General features: G+C 38.8%; 1 long non-coding RNA gene across 1 annotated transcript in view; it reads left to right on the top strand.

Annotated features, from left to right (window-relative positions):
- LOC122465999 overlaps positions 1–15,295 on the top strand; it is a 121,888-nt gene that overhangs the window by 105,019 nt on the left and 1,574 nt on the right. The gene's annotated exons all lie outside the window — the stretch shown is intronic.

The raw sequence follows: 15,295 nt of genomic DNA, 5'->3' as shown, positions 1-15,295 counted from the left end.
GTTGAACAGCTCCTTACTACTGTCCAGGGTGCCTGTGTATGGCTTCATCAGCCATGGCATTAAAGAGTAGGCTGAGTCCCCAAGGATAACTATAGGCATTTCAACATCCCCAACAGTTATTTTCTGGTTTGGGAAGGAAGTCCCTTCCTGCAACTGTTCAAACAGACCAGAGTTCCTGAAGACGCGAGCGTCATTGTACCTTTCCCGGCCATCCCACGCTGATGTCGGTGAAACATCTCTTGTGATCCACCGGTACTTAAAGTGTCTTCACCAGACCTGTAGCGGTGCCAATTTAGCCAGTAGTGTAGACATGGCCTCAGTCTATGAGATGATCAATTTCAGCAGTTTTATCCTGAGAAAAAAATGCTAGATTGAAAGGAAGTAGATGAGAAGTAGAATTTTAACTAACAAACATCAGTAGTTCAGAAGACTATGCTGACTGTGTGGATTTTCTTTCATTTTGTTGAATGGAGGCACCAACCTGAAGATGCCCTTAGCTTGAGCTGATATTTTATCTGCATCTTTAATTGCACTAAGTCTGAAGGGGATCTCAGAAATTGTGAAGTGCATGTTCAGAGCCTATGTTCTGCAAAACTGTGACTCTTTTTAAGTCTATCGTTATGCCTTAGCTCTGCTTTTTTTAAGCATTTCAGCCTTAAGCCGCTTTTTTTTCTCTCATACTCTGATCAGTCTCAAAAAAATCATATTCTCCAGATCTTGCCGTAAAGCTTAGTAACACTTCCAAACACGCTACCTGTGATGCGGGCTTAAAACTAAAAGACAACTGGGAAATAGCAAGACTTGAGGAGAGCTATTAAAATAAAGCTGCTTAAAAAATAATAATAATACCAGAATGGCTGCAAAAGGGATGCAAGACAAAGGCAACACCCCCTGCCCCCACCTCAACCCCCTGGGAAAAATAGGAAACAATATACAAGCCAGAAAGGTAATTTGTGTGAGGACAAGGCAAACATGAAAAAATCAGAAATAACATAAAGTAATAATAAAAAGGAATAACATAGTACAGGATTACTCTAAAATATCAACTAAGAAAAGAACATCTGTCTAAGGCATTGATACATTATTCATATCATTCTGTGTCCCCTTCAGAAGAGTAGACATCCCTAAGGGATTGGCAGTATGAAGAGGAAAATAGGATATTATGCTCAAAAGAAGAGAGTGGATTATGTTGTCATACTATATGAGAGAAAATGAAACTTAAACCTTGAGTCGTTAACAATAAATTGCATGACAGTCTGAGAGATTTCAAAGTTATGCCAGAGAACTTATAGTGAACATACATTCAATTTACAGTAACTGGCTTCCTGCTGCAAAATTATGTACCGTAGAACTCTGACAACCTGACCAGATGATTCTGTGAATTCAACTCTTTCTAAGATATGTAGTGTGGAAAAGCTATTTGGCACATTTACTGCACTTAATAAGATATTCCGTTCTCTAGAATGATGGGCAAATACTATTGTTAGGAAAAAGTTCTAAAATAAATTGGGTGGAGGGGAGAATAAATGACACATTTTAATTCATTAACATGTCATCAGAATGAAGTGGTAGCCAAATGGTCCTTTATCTAAAAAAGAACACAATGTTTTGTCTGTATACATGGTATTTTATATACAGAAGAGCACTCTATTTTGTCTTGCTTATCTTGCTTATCAGAAGTGTTACAAAGTAATGAACCATTCTGGAGACTTTTTTGTGTTTCCAGTCTAGAAAATCAGTAAACAGATTTTTTGGTATGTTGAATGGAATTGGGATGGTGCAGGCTGTGTTGTCTGTCTGAGATTGATACATTTTTCCCTTTAAATGCTGATGGATTAAGGATCTATATTCCTAATTGGCCTTGTGTGTTAGTATTAAATTCCATGGACCTTGTTATTACACCAATAATAGTTTCAAGCTATTGTTCTGACTCTCACTTCAGTATAGGAATATTACTGTACTAAATATATATACATATGCCTGTAATTGAGCACTTGATATTATGTAAGAGAAAAAAGGAATGATATCTTGAACAATGCTGCTAACCAATGTTGTTGCTAATTAGAGTATTGCTCGCTTCTCCAATTAATTGAAATTCTTTTTGCAGATTGTTTTGCATTAAAGTCTTCCACACAAAACACTTGTGCTTTTATTAGGATAGCTTGTGTTTTAAAGCCAAGCTGTGGCTTATTGACATTACTTAAAATAGATTAAGGGTGAAATCCTGGCTCCATTGAAGTCAATGGAAATGTTGCCATTGACTTAATGGAGCCAAGGTGATTACGTACAACATGGACTCTATGTTCATTATTGTTAGTTGATGAATTAGTTAAGTGGTACTTACAGGTTAAATACAAGTAGCAGTAGAGTAGAAGGAAGAATGGAGAACATGAGAGGAGAGAAAAGGAACAGAGAAAGTAGAAAAAAGAGTGGAAAGAAGAAAGGGTAGAAAAGAGAAAAGGTGGTAATTAGAGAGATGTAAAGAGGTGAAGTAGCTTTGTCTTGTATAAGATTTGTGTTTTTATTGTGTAATTCCAACCTACAATTAGAGGCAGGCACATAAAAATGGAATTAAATACATGAAATAAATAGGGCTGTCAATTAATCACAGTTAACTCACGTGATTAACTCAAAAAAATTAACTGATTTAAAAAAATTACGATTAGTTGCACTGTTAAACAATAGAATACCAAGTGAAATTTATTAAATATTCTTGGATGTTTTTCTACCTTTTCAACTATATTGATTTCTATTATAATACAGAATACAAAGTGTACAGTGCTCACTTGATATTGTTTTTTATAACAAATACTTTCACTGTAAAATGATAAACATAAGAAATAGTATTTTTCAATTCACCTCATACAAGTATTGTAGTACAATCTCTTTATCGTGGAGGCGTAACTTACAAATGTAATTTTTTTTGTTTTTTTGTTTTAACTGCACTACAAACCAAAACAATGTAAATCTTTAGAGCCTACAAGTCCACTCAGTCCTACTTCTTAATCAGCCAATCACTAAGACCAACAAGTTTGTTTACATTTACGGGAGATACTGCTGACTGCTTCTTATTTACAATGTCACCTGAAAGCGAGGTGTTTGCATGCACTTTTGTAGCTGGCGTTGCAAGGTATTTACATGCCAGATATGCTAAACATTCATATGCCCCTTCATGCTTCAGCCACCATTCCAGAGGACATGCTTCCATGTTGATGATGCTCATTTAAAAAAAAAAGTGCTAATTAAATTTGTAATTGAACTCCTTGGGGAAGAATTGTATGTCTCCTGCTCTGTTTTACCTGCATTCTGCCATATATTTCATGTTCTAGCAGTCTTGGATGATGACCCAGCACATGTTCGTTTTAAGAACACTTTCACAGCAGATTTGACAAAACACAAAGAAGGTACTAATGTGAGGTTTCTAAGGATAGATACAGCACTTGACCTAAGGTTTAAGAATCTGAAGTGCCTTCCAAAATCAGAGAGAGACAAGATGTAGAGAATGCTTTCAGATTTCTTAAAAGAGCAACACTCCAATGTGGAAACTACAGAACCTGAACCACCAAAAAAGAAAATCAACCTTCTGCTGGTGGAGTCTGACTCAGATGATGAAAATGAACATGCATCGGTCAGTCCGCTCTGCTTTGGATTGTTATCGAGCAAAACCTGTCATCAGCATGGATGCATGTCTTCTGGAATGATGACTGAAGCATGACAGGACATATGAATCTTTAGCACATCTGGCATGTAAATATCTTGCGATGCCAGCTACAACAGTGCCATGCGAACTCCTGTTCTCACTTTCAGGTGACATTGTAAACAAGACATTGGTAGCATTATCTCCTGCAAATTGTAACCAAACTTGTTTGTCTGAGCGATTGACTGAAGTAGGACTGAGTGGACTTGTAGGTTTTAAAGTTTTACATTTTTATTTTTGAATGCAGTTATTTTTTGTACATAATTCCACATTTCTAAGTTCAACTTTCATGATAAAAAGATTGCACTGCAGTACTTGTATTAGGTGAATTGAAATATACTATTTCTTTTGTTTTTTACAGTGCAAGTATTTGTAATTAAAATAAAGTGGGCACTGTATAGTTTGTATTCTGTGTTGTAATTGAAATCAATATATTTGAAAATGTAGAAAACATCCAAAAATATTTAAATAAATGGAATTCTATTATTAACAGTGCGATTAATTGTGATTAATTGTTTTGATCGCTTGACAGATGTAGAAATAAATAATAAAATTACTGCATATTGACATTTGAAAAATCATAATTAGAACTGCCAAATATTGCCAAAAGTATCTGAATATTTTTCAGATTTTAAAATGGGATCACTTTGACTTTGTTAATGTCCCCTTTCTGTACATTAATGCCCCAATCCTGAAATTGATAGGACAGAGTGGACTGTGGTGCCTGTACTATCAGTTGCAGAATTGGAGCCTGAAATAACAAATTTTCAGTGAATATTGAGTGACAGCTACCATTTTAGTTAGCACTCATGATTGAAATGGGAACTTCCAAAGCTGAAAGCAGGACCCTGTACAGCTTGAGCTAAAGAGCCAACTTCTGAATCTGACACACATAACAAATTCATGTATCTGCTGTGGAACAGGCAGAAATGGGGACATGTAAATCATATTGACAAATGGGTTACATTTGAAAAATGCACACATTTCAAGAAACAGATTCATCAATATGCTCCAGATTCTTCCCACAAGTCTGGTGACCCACAGGAAGCATAAACCCTGTTTAACTAACCAGCTAAATCCAGCTAATTAAACAGAACGGAGTGATAATTGCATGATGGTGTATATATTAGCTAAGGTAACCACAGAGAAAATGTTTCCCTTGCACTTTGTAATTGAAATGGACCCATAGGTAATATATAGGATTTTGTAGTAAATACATGTTACAAAAAAATAGTGTAACTATTATATTTGTATGAGATTTGCAAAATCAGACTCATTTATGGACGATGAGAGGTTTGAAAATACCTGAACTCTAGCGCATTTGTCCTTTGCTACATTTAATTATTTGAAAATAGATAAGCTTGCTATAACAAAACATATGTCCTAAGAAAGGTACAAAAATACAAGGTATAAATTCATAGTATGCAGGTATAAAACAGGATTAATTAAGTAAAATATACAGGAGAGGATGTGGCAATATTTTTTTTATGGATTTGTTTTAACTTCATGTTAAAAGTTTACACTCTATTCACAAACAAAAAAAGTAATTTTTGTTGTTTACTTGTAGTGTTAACAAATGTTTCTTCTTTGAAGTCAGTTCATTTAGGGGAAAAATCAGCCATGAAGAGTAACACACACAGACACATTCTGAAATGTTCCTCTAGCCAGAAGTCTTTTTAAAATGGCTCTTACTCAAAACATCAGGATCCTTAAACCTTCCAGAAATGACATTTCACAAAGGGACACAAGACCCGTTTTAATTTATTCCAGAAAACCTTCAAAGTATCTTATTTCCTTTCATCAAATGTGATCATAGAATCATAGAATATCAGGTTTGGAAGGGACCTCAGGACCAATCCAAAGCAGGACCAATCCCCAACCAAATCATCCCAGCCAGGGCTTTGTCAAGCCTGACCTTAAAAATATCTAAGGAAGGAGATTCCATCACCTCCCTAGGTAACGCATTCCAGTGTTTCACCACCCTCATAGTGAAAAAGGTTTTCCTAATATCCAACCTAAACCTCCCCCACTGCAACTTGAGACCATTACTCCTCGTTCTGTCATCAGCTACCACTGAGAACAGTCTAGATCCATCCTCTTTGGAACCCCCTTTCAGGTAGTTGAAAGCAGCTATCAAATCCCCCCTCATTCTTCTCTTCCGCAGACTAAACAATCCCAGTTCCCTCAGCCTCTCCTCATAAGTCATGTGTTCCAGTCACCTAATCATTTTTGTTGCCCTCTGCTGAACGTTTTCCAATTTTTCCACATCTTTCTTGTAGTGTGGAGCCCAAAACTGGACACAGTACTCCAGATGAGGCCTCACCAATGTTAAATAGAGGGGAACAATCACGTCCCTCGATCTGCTGGCAATGCCCCTACTTATACATCCCAAAAATGCCATTGGCCTTCTTGGCAACAAGGGCACATTGACTCATATCCAGCTTCTCGTCCACTGTAACCCCTAGGTCCTTTTCTGCAGAACTGCTGCCGAGCCATTCGGTCCTTAGTCTGTAGAGGTGCATGGGATTCTTCCGTCCTAAGTGCAGGACTCTGCACTTGTCCTTGTTGAACCTCATCAGATTTCTTTTGGCCCAATCCTCTAATTTGTCAAGGGCCCTCTGTATCCTATCCCTACCCTCCAGTGTATCTACCTCTCCTCCCAGTTTAGTGTCATCTGCAAACTTGCTGAGGGTGCAATCCACACCATCCTCCAGATCATTTATGAAGATATTGAACAAAACCGGCCCAAGGACCGAGTGCCCTTGGGGCACTACACTTGATACTGGCTGCCAACTAAACATGGAGCCATTGATCACTACCTGTTGAGCTCGACAATCTAGCCAACTCTCTATCCAGCTTGTAGTGCATCCAGCCCATACTTCTTTAACTTGCTGGCAAGAATACTGTGGGAGACCATGTCAAAAGCTTTGCTAAAGTCAAGGAACAACACATCCACCGCTTTCCCCTCATCCACAGAGCCAGTTATCTTGTCATAGGAGGCAATTAGATTAGTCAGGCATGACTTGCCCTTGGTGAATCCATGCTGACTGTTCCTGATCACTTTCCTCTCCTCTAAGTGCTTCAGAATTGATTCCTTGAGGACCTGCTCCATGATTTTTCCAGGGACTGAGGTGAGGCTGACTGGCCTGTAGTTCCCAGGATCCTCCTCCTTCCCTTTTTTTAAAGATGGGCACTACATTAGCCTTTTTCCAGTCGTCCGGGACTTCCCCGGATCGCCATGAGTTTTCAAAGATAATGGACAATGGCTCTGCAATCACATCCGCCTACTCCTTTAGCACTCTAGGATGCAGCGCATCCGGTCCCATGGACTTGTGCTCTTCCAGCTTTTCTAAATAGTCCCGAACCACTTCTTTCTCCACAGAGGGCTGGTCACCTCCTCCCCATGCTGTGCTGCCCAGTGCAGTAGTCTGGGAGCTGACCTTGTCCGTGAAGACGGAGGCAAAAAAAGTATTGAGTACATTAGCTTTTTCCACATCCTCGGTCACTAGGTTGTCTCCCTCATTCAGTAAGGGGACTTTCTTCTTGTTGCTAACATACCTGAAGAAACCCTTCTTGTTACTCGTAACATCTCTTGCTAGCTGCAACTCCAGGTGTGATTTGGCCTTCCTGATTTCACTCCTGCATCCCCCTGCAATATTTGTATTCCCTGGTCATTTGTCCAAATTCCACTTCTTGTAAGTTTCTTGTAAGATCATGCCATTGGCACTGAAGAGATCCAGACTGGATACATATTACCACGAATGGTGGCAGAGAACGGTGATACACCCTTCATTTTTATTTCAGTTCTGATCTTTTATAGAGTCACTTAGAATGTATAACAAATTAAGGCTCTGTGCTGATGCTGGCTGGGCAAAAACAAAATCTAGCTGTACTTTAGCATTGTCATTGTGGTGGACAATATCCTAGGAACTGAAGGTATGCTGTTAAAGTTCCTTAAACTTCACCTGGAATAAATCTAAAGGAAGTATAAAAGCCTACAATTGCCACAAAAGCCCCTTCAACCTTGAAGGCTGACAATCATTTCTCCCCAAAGACCTCTGTTTTCCCAGAGATTCATAACTTGTTTTGCTCAGTGTGTGATTTGTAGGCTTATGATATGCATGATAACTCGCAGGTTTTTGAAACAAGCTTGAATAGTGGTAACATGGCTCTGCAGTAGAACTATATTCCCCTCATGTTTAGTTCCTGAAACAAATCATGGGCTCATTGACCTGTTTTTCCCTGATTCTGAGAACAACAATACATGTTGGGCTTCCTTTCAAGGTTGTTTTCTTATTTGAAAGTCACCAGAACTTCTGTGTGGAGGCATAGGTGCTGAAACTAGGGGTGTTGGGGATCCAGCAGCACCCCATGGCTTAAAGTGCTTTCCATCTTATACAGGGTTTACAGTTTGGTTCAATGGCTCTCAGAAATCCCACTATATGAACTGTTCCAGCACCACTGTGTAGAGTATCCAAATTTGTTATTTTTACACATTAGATTATGAGCATCTTTGAAAGGATAGAGCTAACAAGAAATTGGAGATCGATAGTATTACTATCCCTGTTCTTAGATGTCACATTCACTTTTTATAGTCTTGTAGTGTTATTACACCATTTCTACCAACTAAACAGGCATGAGGATTGTTCTGCAGAGAATAGCTTTCCAGGGGCCAAACTGATCTATGATGTAGCTACAGTCAGGTTGGTGAAACTACACCATAGATAATATTGGCCCAAGTGTTCCGATATTAGCCTGCATTAAAGGGATGGAAAATAGAGAGGAGTATAAAAAGTAATAACAGAATTTGAAAAGCTCTGTAGACATTACTACACTTATTTGCATTGGATTTTTCTCCCGTTGAAGAAAGCAGTTGTTGCTTTTGTTTTGTTTTGTTTCAGCTTTGAGAAATCCAAACCAGTAAAAATAAGCATATTTTACAATTCAAGCCTGTCATTTTTTTAAAGGCAGAATCTTAGTCTGTTAAATGAGACACATCTGCTTTGCTTCAGTTACCGTCAATGGAGGAACATATTCAAAAGTCATTCATTTCTACTAATGGTTTTGTCAAAAATAAAAATAAATAAATAAAAAGGAGAATATGGAGTAGAAAAACAAAAACAAAATAGATGTATCAAATAGAAAATCTGAGCTGGACAATCTTCCTGGCTTCACCTCCTTTGTATATGCAGTGTTGTGACGGGACTGAGGGAAAAAAAAGATCTCTTCACAAAAATCTCTGGAAATTAAGAATCGTGATTTCAAATTATCCTTGCTCAGGAAAATATTCCATTGATTTCAACAACTAACGTAAACTTTTATTGCTAATTGCAAATTACTATGTGTATTAAAATTGGTAGGTCTTTGTATACAACTTGCTACTGTAATGTAAGCTAAAAATTGAAACTCTCATTCGTAGTTCGATGTATAGATTGCTTGGAGGATCAGGACTAGGGATGGGTAAATAGCTGATTTTCCAATTCACTGGCACTTCTGGAAAATGGGAAAAATAGTTTGGGGCCAAACTGAATCTGAAAACTGGAAAATTACAATAATTCAAAAAAAGCTATTTTGAGTCAAATGTCCCATGTTTGAATTTGGGTCTCCCCATTGCAGGTGAGGATATCGTGGTCTGGTTCTCTCTGTCTCTCCTGTTGAAGGTGTTTGACTGTGGATAAATAAACATTCATTGGAGAAGGGACTTGACCCAGGTCTCTCACATCCCGAGTGAGTGCCCTACTCAGTGCGCTATTGGATACTCTGGGCACATGAGTATTCTCTCCACTCCTCCTTTCCAGCTGTCCATTGTTTGGGGACCAAGCCTGTACACAAACTCTGAGAATGCCTACGGGATGAGGCCCCATTGGCAATATAAGCAGGGGAGCATGTAATCTGAAAATCCACTTCAGGGCTGCTGGCACTCTGACTTGTGAAAGGGTTCAGGATAGCTTGATAGCTGTGGGATGACAGTTGGGCTTAGGTGGTTTTGTGTATGCCCATGGGAGGAAATATAGGCACCTAGGGGGTTAGGCAGGAACTTAATAGTGATTTAAAATATATCAGTGGTGCCTCAGTATTGGACTTAAGCATCTAAAGAAGTAGTTAGGCATCTAAGTAAGTTTATGAATGGGGCCTTAGGTGGCTTAGGTTCCTAAGTCCCATTTTCAGAAGTGATGTAGGCACTTACGGTGAGATTCTGTTCTATGTCTCTAAGAGACACAGCAGAGAACTTAGTATCAGAGGAGTAGCCGTGTTAGTCTGTATCCACAAAAACAACTAGGAGCCCTGTGGCACCTTAAAGACTAACACATTTATTTGGGCATAAAGATGAAGAAGTGGGCTTTTTACGCACAAAAGCTTATGCCCAAATAAATCTGTTAGTCTTTAAGGTGCCACTGGACGCCTCATTGTTTTAGCAGAGAACTTGAAACTCTGTAGGACCATTTAAGTTACATTAGTCTCCCTGGGGTTGTCCTATGGGCCTCAATGACTCCTGGAATCTTTGTAGCATTGCACAACCTGCCTTCTGTAGTCCCAGATAGAATTTCTTCCAAAGGAGTTCTTGGAATGTAGACTTACAGCAGTCTTACAAAGTGCCTGCAAGAGGAGAATCCTTCCCTAGATAGAACTGGGGCTTTGAGAGCTTCTTTACACCACTCCAGCCCTTTTACGTTGCATAAAGTGCTAGGGTGGCATGAGGAATGAGACAACATTTTAAAAAGTGCCATAGTGATTTAGGCCCCAAGACCCTTTAAAATAGTAATTTAGGCACTTTAGAACCCAATGACTAGATTTTCAAAGGTATTTAGACCCCTAAAGTTGCAGACAGGCTCCTAGTGGAATTTTTAAAAGCACCTAACTCCCATTTTAAATCAATGCAAATTAGGCACCTATCTGTATTTTTAGGTACCTACATTACTTGAAAACCTGGTCCTTAGGATCATAAATCTGATGGAAAGGCCCATTTATGCACTTTTGAAAATATTACCCGTTTTCAATGAGATGGTCAAAGCCTTCAGTGGTTTCTGGAATGAAGACTACATTTTTCTGTCTTTGGAGGCATACTGTATCTGCCTGCAATCTGAAGTATTTCTTAGCCGAGGCTTTCTGCACCAGCTCCTCAGCCACTTTAAGTTAGTATAGATACATTGACTTTAATAGAGCTATTCTTATTTACACCAAGTGAGGATCTGGCCCTACATGTTTTTTTGCTTTAGATTACTGTTGAAGTTGTTAAGATGCTTGCCTTCTACTTAACATCTAACTCTTCTCAATTCTGTGGATTAAATAGTGAAGCTGGTGGAGTGATCTTGGAATGATAACATAGCATGAGAAGAAACTGATTGACTAATGTCATAAACTGGTTCAATGTGTCCTTTCTTTTTAAAAATAACATTGAGACAATATGTATTTGCCTCTAGATTTATAACTCAATTTTGGCCTCAAAAAGTTGCAAGCTGGACATCGATATGTGATCTTGATGGAGATCCAGCGACATAAATTTAACATTGCAACATCACTTTAATGGATGTGCATTGGGATTGTTTTCATTTTATTTTGATTCAATATTCATAATATCACCACAGACTTGCAGTGACATTGGATTGTTTTGACTTTATTACAGAATTTACATAAAGTCATCAGACAATAGCTGAGACCCCCAGGCAATCACTGTTTATCATCTGAAGTCTCACCTATGCTAAAAAAAAGTCTACAAAGTTTCATCCTAATGCAATTTGAAATGTCTGAGCCTGTAAATCAAGGCTGTAAAAGGAAATAAAGCTGAATTTTAATTTCTGAAACATATCTTATATATTCTGTGCAATTTGTATAGATATAGTCCCCACCCTGCTCTGAAGAGAATATATACACAGAATGTATATAGCTCAAACCTATCCTTCCTGAAGTTTGCCTTTATTGGTAATCCAAATAACAACCTAATATAAACCTTAGCTTAAATTTTCTCCTCAAGTTTGGCTGTTCTAGGTGTTTCCCCTGGAGCCCTGTTAGAAGCTCTAATATTTTTTATCCGTGGTTGGAGCTAACAAAATCAACCAGCTTAATAATGATTACACTACATTGTCATAAAGACCCTGTTCAATGGGACTGGTTATGTGCTTGAAGTTAGGCACGTGCTTAATATCTTGCTGCGTTGGGGCTCTACTGTTCAAGGATCTGTAAATAAGATGGCTCAACACAGGAGCCATGTTAATGGCTTATACTGCCACATTATGAAGGTAGAAATTGGACCTATATTGGTCAAGATGAACAAGAAATAAATGAACAACATAAATATTTTACAATATTTTCATTGTATTAACATCAGTAGTACAAGTAAGCTTCAGGTACACCATACCATTAAGGCATTTATTGCTGGTACACCATACCGGAAAGACACATTCGGTATCTGCTGAACACCGCTGGGCTCTCCCAGGAACCACAGGGGGGGAAGAAGCAGAATGTGGGGCCACCCCCTCCCCTAGCCCTTTCATGCTTCTGTGTCTGCTGTCTGGGGTCTGTACATCCCTGCTGGAGGACAGGGCTAGGGCTGGGGCTGAGGCCATGCTAGAGAAGCTGCTGGTGCAGGAGGCTGCCTTCTGGCAGCAGTGACCCCACATTTTGCTCCTTATACCACTGTGATTCCCAGAAAAGCCCTGCGGTTTCACGGATAACGATTTATATCTGCGGATATCCACATCCATGGGTATAAATTTGTATCCACACAGGGCTCTATGTATAGTCACACAACTATAATGCGGAAAAATTCAAAGCAATCACTATGATCTTGCCAGTTCGCTATTTTACCCCTTTTTCCAGGTCATTTATGAATATGATATAAATGAAAATGAATAACTCCTGCTATTTACCCCTCGCCCTTGTGAAAACTGACCATTTATTCGTACCCTTTGTTTCCTATCTTCTATTGTTGATCTGAATTTGATGGGTTAGTTATTATGGCTCGCATCCGACCAGAAGATTTATAGGTTCTTGTCCAATTCAGGCTACAGAGTTTAAGAACTCAGAGAGTTCTATATTGGGAGAGGATTCTTGGGGTGCTTGGCAAGAACAAGTACACTGAGGACGATACCAAATTGATAAAACCTTTATTGAAATTAACATAAAAATAAGAAATGCAATGAAACTTAGAACTGCAAAAGAGTAAAAGAATTCCAGAACTCCTGGTGGTACCATTTCTATTATACCTTAACCTAATATACTCACACCCTTCCTTGAGGACCCAGTAATAGGAGGTGAAGCACCAGCCTCACTCCTTGCATGCCCGATTATGCGATGGTGCTGGCTTCCCCAATGGTTAGGAGTGTTGAGTAGTTGTACTATACTACACAAGCTGAGCTGATAGCGTGACAGAAAATAGAATAGCACTTAGAACTTATAAGAGCTAAATTTAGCAGAACTAAACTACACTAAAGTGAACTAACCGAATTACTAAGAGCTCTCTTTCAAGGTATTTTATAGGATCCTGACATATGTAGTTCAGGCCCAACCTACTATACCCAAATCTTATTTCCGTACCCTAAGGAATTTATGAGTACCCTTCTCCTATAGGTTAGTGGATTATGACACTTACTTTCAAAATATGTTGTTAAGAATTATCTCATTCCAAAACTGCCAACCTAGGCTCTTTTGATGACCTCCAAGTTGTGGTGTGCCCTGCGGTTACCAACCAGTTGTAAAAGCCGGATAAACCTATGATGTGATGTGGATAGTTCCTCCCTTTGGTTCCCCAAAGTTCAGGGACCATTCTTATCTGTGCCAAAGCTTGTCAGCTTTTATGCTGACATATTTATAACTGATTTTACTTTTTGCTACATAGCAGATCTTACCAGATCTTACAGGCCGGTAGGCTTCTTGCATTTCAGCAAAACTTATTATTAGGAAACACATGCCTCAACACACCCTAAATTTCAAGGAATTAATACTGATAAAATATAAGAATAAAATGGATTAATTTCAGAAAAGAAACATATTAATTGATACTGCTGGCTGGATTAGTAGGATATAATAGATAGCAAAATAATCCTGTGGGCTACACTATCCACTTATTGATCCATGAGAGAACCTTCCCTCTTATCCCATGACAACTTAGTTTGATGAAGAGTCTTTGGTGAGGGACCTCGTCAAAGACTTTCTGAAAGTCCAAGCACACTATATCCACTGGATCACCCTTGTCCACATGTTTGTTGACCCCCTCAAAGAATTCTAATAGATTTGAGAGTCATGATTTCTCTTAAAAAGTCATGTTGACTCTTCCCCAACAAATGGTGTTCATTTATATGTCTGATAATTATGTTCTTTACTGTAGGTTCAACCAACTTGATTAGTACTGAAATTAGGTTTATCAACCTGTAATTTCCAGGATTGGCCCTGGACCCTTTTAAAAAATTTCGGTGTTACAATAGCTCAGGGGTTGGCAACCTTCAGCACACGGCCCTTCAGGGTAATCTGCTGGCAGGCCACAAGACATTTTGTTTACATTAAAAAAAGGAGTACTTGTGGCACCTTAGAATTTTATATTATAATATTATAAATTTGTTAGTCTCTAAGGTGCCACAAGTACTCCTTTTCTTTTTGTGAATACAGACTAACACGGCTGCTACTCTGAAACTTTTGTTTACATTGACCATCTGCAGGCAAGGTCCCCACAGCTCCCAGTGGCTGCAGTTCACCGTTCCTAACTTAGTAGATCTGCGGTTAGTAGTTCTGCAGTTTCCTATCTGAGTTCCTTCACATCTGGTCCTGGTGATTTATTACTGTTTAATTTATCAATTTGTTCCTAAACCTCCTCTATCCACACCTCAGTCTAGGATAGTTCCTCAGATTTGTCACCTACAAAGAATGGCTCAGGTGTGAGAATCTCCCTCACATCCTATGCAGTGAAGCCTGAACATAGAATTTGTTTAGCTTCTCTGCAATGCCCTTGTCTTCCTGGAGTGCTCCAGTAGCACTTTGATCAGATAGTGGCCCCACTGATGGTTTGGCAGGCTTCCTGCGTCTGATGTACTTTAAAAAAATGCTGTTAGTTCTTGAATCTTTTGCTAGTTGCTTGTCACATTCTTTTTTGGCCTGTCTAATTATACTTTTACACTCGACTTGCCAGAGTTTATGCTCCTTTCTATTTTCTTCAGTAGGATTTCACTTCCAATGTTTATGGGATGCCCATTCACCTTTAACCACCTCTCTTATTTTACAAACTATTGATCCTGAAAGCTGTTGACCCCAGCTTTGTGTTTCCATAGTGCCTAACACAAAAGGGCCCTAGTCCATGATGGGAGCGCCTAGGCTTTACTATAACATAATGCAGCAAGAGAGAGAGCACTGAGCATTCTGAGTTTGTTCTGTGCCTGTCAAGAGAGGTTGCCACATAGTATGGACAGGTGTGTAAAGTGTTGAGCAATCTGAGCAAATTCTATGCTTGCATTAAACTGAGCATTATGGAGTAGGGGGAAAATGGGGGACTAACAATAGAGCGTGGCTACAGCATCGGTGCTTAAGTGCAATCAAGTCAATATAAAAATTCACTTTTAGTCATTTTAAAGATTTTTTTTTCAGTTACCCCTGCTACCAAATAGAAGTAGT

This window comes from Chelonia mydas, chromosome 5, assembly GCF_015237465.2.
Source record: "Chelonia mydas isolate rCheMyd1 chromosome 5, rCheMyd1.pri.v2, whole genome shotgun sequence".
Classification (NCBI taxonomy): Eukaryota; Metazoa; Chordata; order Testudines; family Cheloniidae; genus Chelonia; species Chelonia mydas.
The sequence above is the reverse complement of the archived record's forward strand: the minus strand, read 5'-3'. Positions and strand labels throughout refer to the sequence as shown.